This window comes from Amphiprion ocellaris, chromosome 19 (genome assembly GCF_022539595.1).
Source record: "Amphiprion ocellaris isolate individual 3 ecotype Okinawa chromosome 19, ASM2253959v1, whole genome shotgun sequence".
Classification (NCBI taxonomy): Eukaryota; Metazoa; Chordata; class Actinopteri; family Pomacentridae; genus Amphiprion; species Amphiprion ocellaris.
The window spans coordinates 18337880-18345331 of record NC_072784.1 but is presented as its reverse complement, the minus strand read 5'-3'; positions in this window follow the sequence as shown (position 1 = coordinate 18345331).

The window sequence follows — 7452 nt, the reverse complement described above, 5'->3', positions numbered from 1 at the left end:
AAATTCCATAAGGTGCCACTCTTTCTGTCTCCCTCTAATGTCTTTTAAGAAGACACACATGAATAAACAGATTGACAGGTGGAGACCAGTGATGCTTTTGTTTCTCACAGGGATTTTTTATTTTATTTTATTTTTTTGGAATCAGATTGTACTTTGGTCTGCCCTCATTGTGTATTTTCCATAGGGGTGCCACTCTCAAATGCACAGGAGATGTGCTGAGGGTAGGAGCATGAAAAAACACACGTCAGACATTCTCACAAATAGAAATCCACCTCAAACACGCTCACACAAACACACACACACCTACTCGCAAACACGGGTCAAGCCATGACTCAAGCCCAGATGTTTCCGAGAGGAGGTTTTTGCTGATCTCATATCATGGATGAGTGCTATTTGTCAAGAAGATGGATGGAGGGAATCTGTGAAGCTTTGTAAGATGCGCGCCGGCTTTATTTATGTGTATCTGATGTGTCTAACACAAAACAGAAGTAAATAACGCTGACGGCGGCTGGTTTGAAAATGTGTGCCAGAAAGTGGAGAATTCAGCAAGATTGTGTTCTACTTGGACTCTGATGAGACAGGTGCTTATTTTGGTCAGCACCTATGGGAACCTGATGTCCCTGCATACTGGTGGGTGAGCTGCAGTAAACAGAGCTATTAAAGCAGACTGCTCTCAGGTGTCCATACACCGGTATGACCTCCTGCTGCTCAGGGCCAATCCCAGCTGAAAATAAGCCCAGCAGGGGATGTGAAAACTGGTATCCCACCTCTGAAGACCTTCCCCCCAGTGTTAGCTCAACTGATGCGTCCAAGACAGCTGCTACAACCTGCTGGACCACTCACACTTTAGGGTGGACAAACACTGACTCAGTTGAGGACACCTGGGAGTGTTGTAAATGTCTGAAAACCAAGCGACAGTTTAGATGAGAATCTGCGCTTGGGAAGAGAGGACTGGTGTTGCTCTCATCTCTGTACATTATCTCTGTTGGTGGGCCAAGGAGTCAGTTACTTTAGCCTGGCGCAAAGACTGAAAACAGGGAGAAACAGTTAGCCTGGCTTTGCAAAAGCAACCAAATCTGGCTAAATGTGATTAGTTTAATCTGTGCAAGGTGTAAAACTGCATTTCACCATTTTGGGGGAGCTTTTATGCACTTTCTAGCCTTCTCTACTATTTCTCTTGCAACTTGTCTCAGCTAAAGCGTAAGCCCCATACAAGGTGAATTGTAATTTTTCCACTTCAGTTTTTGAACAAACTGGATCTAACATAGATATTAGGGAGCTTTAGTGGTGCTGGTTGGTGGATTTGGTTATCTCTGGAACTTCAGAGGCTGATTAGTTCTTTCCCCTGGTTTCCAGTCTCAGTGCTATAAGCAACACAAACTGGTTGTAGGAGGAAACTTTATAGTTATACAGGCATGAGAGTGTTATTGATTCTCTCATCTCAGAAAAAAAAGCAATATATCCAAAAATGTTGAACTAATAATTTAGAACAACCACGCTTATTGTGAAAATGATTCATGCTTTTTTCTCATTTGTTTGAACTCTTGCACTTTATTCAGCTTTACTCATGGTTGTGAATTCCAACATTTCCAGCCCTAGCCAATATCCATAGACACTAGACTCCTGGTCAATCCAATATCTGCTGTATTATAGCTGGATTGATTGAGTCTATGTAGTCAAGAGCCCTCAGCACTGAACACCTTAGGCCAAATCAATAGCAACTTTGAAAACTTCCTTTCACTCCAAGGATTTCTTCTAGTCTCATTTTGCCTTTTGTCAGTTTTCCCTAATGTTTTCACATTTTTGTTTCAAAATTTCTCATTTTCCACCTTTTAGTCTCCTTATCTTTACATATCACAGCTGCTCTTTCTAACTGAAGTTTATTACAGTGCACTCTGAGCTGTATAGAACTAGGCAATTTGGGTAAATTTGGTTCATATTTGCATTTTTCTCAGAGTGCTTACTCAGCTGGAGGGTTAATTCTTTCTGTGGTGCTTTTGTGTTGAAGTACTGCTGTCAATGAGCCTTTCATACACACACACAGACCTCTGTTAATGAGCACCCACGCCTATATATGTATTTTCAAAGCGGACTTATATAGGGGAGACATATACACACAACGACAGCTCCACAAAGACAGCAGCACAGACACCTGCATGAAGTTTAAATACCAACAACAGCTGTGGCCTACTGGGGACGCATGGAACTGAGACACTTTTGTTTCTGATGTTTGCTGCCAACGCCAGCACACACACGGACACACACAGAAGCTCACATATACACGGATGCATCGCCGCAGCCAGTGACACGCATACCGCTAGGTTGTGTTTCCCTCATGCAGCAGACAAGCCGCAGTTATTTAGTCTGCTTCCCAGTTTGTTTGCCCACTGTCTTCTCTCTTTTGTTGCTCTGCCTTGGGCTTTGTTTGAAGTGAAACGCTGACTGTTGCAAATGACAGTTGCAGCTGGGAGGATGATGAGTGAGGATGAGAAGGGTTACGCCAAGCGACAAAGTATGAAGGTGGTCGGGTTGGATAAACGGCGGTGTTTCGGCGTTCACAAAAAGCGGCGGCTGAATGATGCTTTTCGCATTGGGCTTAAGAAGCACACTGGAAAATACTCCAATAGCTGCAAGTTTTATGGTCCACTTTTCTTAAAAGTTCAGCTAAGCTCTTTCTACAATACACTTTGTTATGCATGAGCACACTCTGAAATATCTGGCCAGACATGCAAACCGTGTCCTTCCCCTCCCCGGCTCTGTTCCTTGGAGTAAAGTACCTTTGGCAGTGAGGTTACAGAACAGCTTGTACCCTTAATTCTGGGTCCCACTCATGGCCTGCAGGTGTGGAGGGGGTTAGGGCATCGGATGGACAGCTATTGGAGTGGAGGGCTATTTCTTACAAAAGTGTATAGAATTTAACACTAAAACCTTTTATAATTAGTGAAAACGACTCTCCTACCCAGCCTCTTAAGTTCATAGACTCCTCTACTTCCCTTGATTAGGAGAGAGAGAAAGAGATCATTAGTTGTGACCGGAATGGATATTGTTCCTGATGATGAACCATTAGTGAACAGGCCTTAGCCACAGGCCAGGCCCTTGGGGAGTTTGTGGTATACAGTGTGTGTGTGTTTAGGGGAGGGGGAGGTGTAGAAATAAAATACAGCCCTACTCCCCCTTGCAGGGTTCACCCTCTCTATCCATGAATGTTGCTCTTGGAGGTCATGGCACCTAGCAACAGCCTGGATCAAGTCCTGAAGGAAACACGAGACAATGTACAGGCACACATACATGCACACACAGTTTATGTAGTAACATACATTTCCTCAAACCCAAACAGATCAAACTAACTTTGTTACAATGTGTAAAGTTTTCTGCGTGTTTTCTGTCTGGCATTTTTGCACATTTTTGTTGACTCATTACATATACAACATATTGGTCAACTCTATTTGTGTTAAACGGACTATAGAAGTAAAACTGTGTTGGCTCATGCTGACACTTCAATAAAGTGACCGTTCTGAGGAATATTTGTATCATCTCAGTGCAAAAAACTCTGGAGCACTGATTTATAAGGGTCATTAATTACAATATTAACCGATACAAATTTTGTAAGCACATAATAATCATTTGGCTAGAGGTTAAAACCTGCCTAATCTTGCCTAAGAAGCCTAATCTTCTGGTTTTTCCTGTATCTTTCTCCTTTAAAGTGTCAATTGTTTGCAGTGTCAAACTACACGACGATTTCCACGCAATATAAATGCCTTTTTTTCACTCTTTGAATTAAACTAATTAAAGTGTAAAATGTTCAGAAAAGTTACATAATTATCCAGAAAAACAGATTCCCATTCACTGTCACTTGAGCTTTGGTTTTCTTGATTCTTCCTCTGAGAGTTACTGTTTACAGTATATGTTTTAGATCACAGGAGTGCATCCTTCTCCTTTTGGGGTGGGTTTCTCTATAAAGACACCCAGATACATACTCGCAAATTGGACCAAAGGAATAAAAGTGTACTCAGTTGTTCTGTGAAGTGCTGCTGCCCAGACTGAGGTAAAGCAGTGGGCACTTTTTCCATATTCAGTAATTATACTGCTTGTACTGGTAAGAGCTGCTCTCAAGGCTGATATCTAAACACAGGAAACAAGAGAAAGAGCGAGCACAGTCTACACACAGGGCTGGAGGCTTTCGCACCGTTTCAGACTTTTTCCACGATTATGCAAAACCTACTGACATGTCCACCTTTCTGTTGCTCTCTGCACACAGTAGATACACACACCCAGTTCTGCAATCTCTGCTTTGGATGCATGTGCATACCCCTGCTTCCGTGCCAAGACTCGCTTTTGCACATGCATGCATTCGCACATGTTGAACTGCAGGCATACACAGACACCACGAATCCGCCACAGGTTCAGATTTTGGAAATGTCTCATCAATTCTGCATTCAGGGTACTTTCACACACTCAGCATCCTAAAAATAGCTGAAGGACTCTGGCTCTCTGCCCAGCCTGCCTAACTGTCAATATGTTATCTTCCTCCTTGCTGTAACACAGTGTTTAACCTACAACACCGCAACCAGTAACGGTCCCAAACAGTGCAAGTTAATCATTAAATGACTTGAATTTTGATGGCCTCAAGCATGTGATAATGCCCTGAGTTTCAGTAAAAATTAAGGGAAATTTACAGGAATAAGGGAAAGCTCACTTGATTGTTTAGTAAATTCTTAACTAGAAGTAAAAGAATGTATTGAGTGTATTTGGCCTGGGGAATCGACTTCATCCTTTATCTCCTCTTTGATGTGAAAATACCAGACAATATGTGGGCATATCTCAGCTGTTTGCTTGCATAGTCAGTTGTTGTGTCTATTCCTAAAGTTGTAGACCCGACTCTCCTGGCTGTTTATCTGCTCTGGTTGATAATTGAATTTTATCAAGTCCCATCTTTCACTCAGCCTCTCTGATTCCAGTGCGACTCCTCCTGACTCGGCTTCTGATGACAGTTTGTGATAACAAGGCCTCTGGCATTGTGTCTGCTCTTATTTTCATTTTTTCCACCATGCTGAGGAATGTTTGCTTATCAAATCCACCCAGATAGGGAGCTTTAAAAGACTGAATTACGTAACTACTGTAATTAAATGGTAGGCATGAATGACGGTCATGGTACATGTAAAGTTCTCTGTCAAAGTAGATAGCTGCACATTCCAAACAACTGCATCAAACAAAGTATACAAACTTAAACAAAAAATCTATGACACTACTTGTGCATTTTGGAGACTCCGGTTGAAAAATAGCTGGCTGCAGTCAATAATGGATCCATAGTGTAACGGTACTCACAACAGATGCTTCAGGTATAGAATATCACCCAGTCTCTTAAAACCTGAGATGCCTCCTTGCAACACATTATTCATCCATTGCACAAGTTCTGCAGTTTATGTATTGACAGGCTGAGCCGGTGTGCAGAAGTCTTCAGTGCTAAGGGTCAGTGTAATGAAGCCAGGCGAGGAGGGGAAACAGGGAATGCGAGGGGTTAACTGGGGTGATAGGGTCACAAGTTGAAGCTGGGAATGTTTTCCCTCGCCTCGCCTGCCACTGAAACAATCCTGTGTGCCATACAGTCCCCAGGAACGGATGTACCAAGAGCCAGGGCCAGAAACACCTCCTCTCCCCGTGGTGTCTCACAGTTTTAACACTGCCCCTGAAGCACAGGAAAACAGGAAGAGAGAAGATACTCGACATGGTATCGATGTTAGCCCAGCTGCGTGCCTAAGAATCCCACTGTCTCTCCTTCATGAAGTCTGATGCGTATTTTGATTTGAGAATTCGGTAACAAGACTCGCCCTGTGGCAGGATGTGTGCGCAGCTAAAAGCAGATCTTTCCAATGGCTTTATCATTCATTTAATTAACTCTCTTCCATCATTATTTCAACCCGTTTTCCACATAAACAGCCTGTCTGTCACAAACAATCTTCATGCACAGCTGGATGTTTCGCAGTGGGAAGTTTAGGTCAAGTGGTGCAGTAGTTAAAGGGCTTCACAGCGGCCCTATCCCATTACATGGGCCAACAGCCATCAAACAGCAGCCCTCTGTTCACTAACGTATAGCTTCAATTTTTCTTTGACCTAAACACACCGGACTGCTGGTAGGAGGGGTTGGTGCCACAGCAGGATGAGGGTTAAGTTCAATGCTGAACACAGCGGGAAGGAAATCCTGTCTGAGGGCCACTGGGGGTCGGTTCCTATCCTAAATCCTTAGTTTGGGGTTGTCAGATAAACTCTGACCTTGGACCTGACTTTTGAAGGCAGACACACAGCACCTCACTGAATCCTCTATGTGCCTCCAGCCCACTTCGGATGTTAAAACCTCAAAAGCAAAAAAACAAAACAAAACAAAAACCTCTGCAGTGCTCCTTAAATATCTAAAAAGATTTCATCAATCATCACCCAGAAAACACTGACAAAAAAACCTCATAACAGCCAACTCAAATATGAACCATGCAGGGAGCGTCTGAGCAGACCAGACTTCACATCCCTCTCTGTTGACAATCAGTTTGGTTCACCAACATAAGAGTCTGGCTGTGATGGGGGCTGCAGTGAAACAGGATCCAGCAGGCTGAAACTCAAAGGGGAAAGAGTGAGAGACGCAGACAGACAGAGAGAGAGAGAGTGGAGTGACTCTACGATGCTCTGTCTCTGATCAACTTGACATGTGCGATTTGTGTCTCCTCCACGTCTCTGCTGGAAACCCCATATGCCAATTTTAAACAGTGTCATGAGGAGGAATGAAAGGCAGAAAGTGGCAGGGGATTAAAAAAGAGAAGATGCCAACACAACACTAAAAAACTGTTTTTTAAAAAAGCAAAAAAACCAACAAGTTTTGTCAATAAATTTCATCTGCAGGAAATCCTGCTGTGCCTTTAAAGCAAAGTCACATTTTTCTTGTCACAGCAAATTTCACAGCTCCACCACATCCAGCAGCAACTTCTCATCACACTGTACGTCCTCAAGAACCGCACGGCTGTTCCAGATTCACACTTCCCCTCTGCTCTGGCAGCGTGAAGGCCAGCCAGCTTGGCTTGTGTTCATATGGCAGCCTAACCAAATCATCTGCACAACTCCTGATCTGCTGCCTCTCAACCTGACACACTGGATCAGGTTAACCAAATGCGTGTGTGCATGTGTGTGTGTGTTGTGTGTGTGCTCAGAGAGAATCATGTGTCATCTCCTGGAAAGAGGGATGGAGGAGGGGGTTTGGAGGAAGACAGTGAAAGACACTGAGAATCTACACAGTGGAAAAGACTGAAAGAATAAAGTTTGTACAAGAAGCTATGAGAATAGAACCGCAGTTTCTCCATTTGCTTCTTTTGACACTAAAAAGTAATCAGAGTCAATATTTGGTTAATGATCTTCCCTGATATTTGAGGCTTATGTTGATATGCTTTTGCTCTTTGTACTGACTTCAGC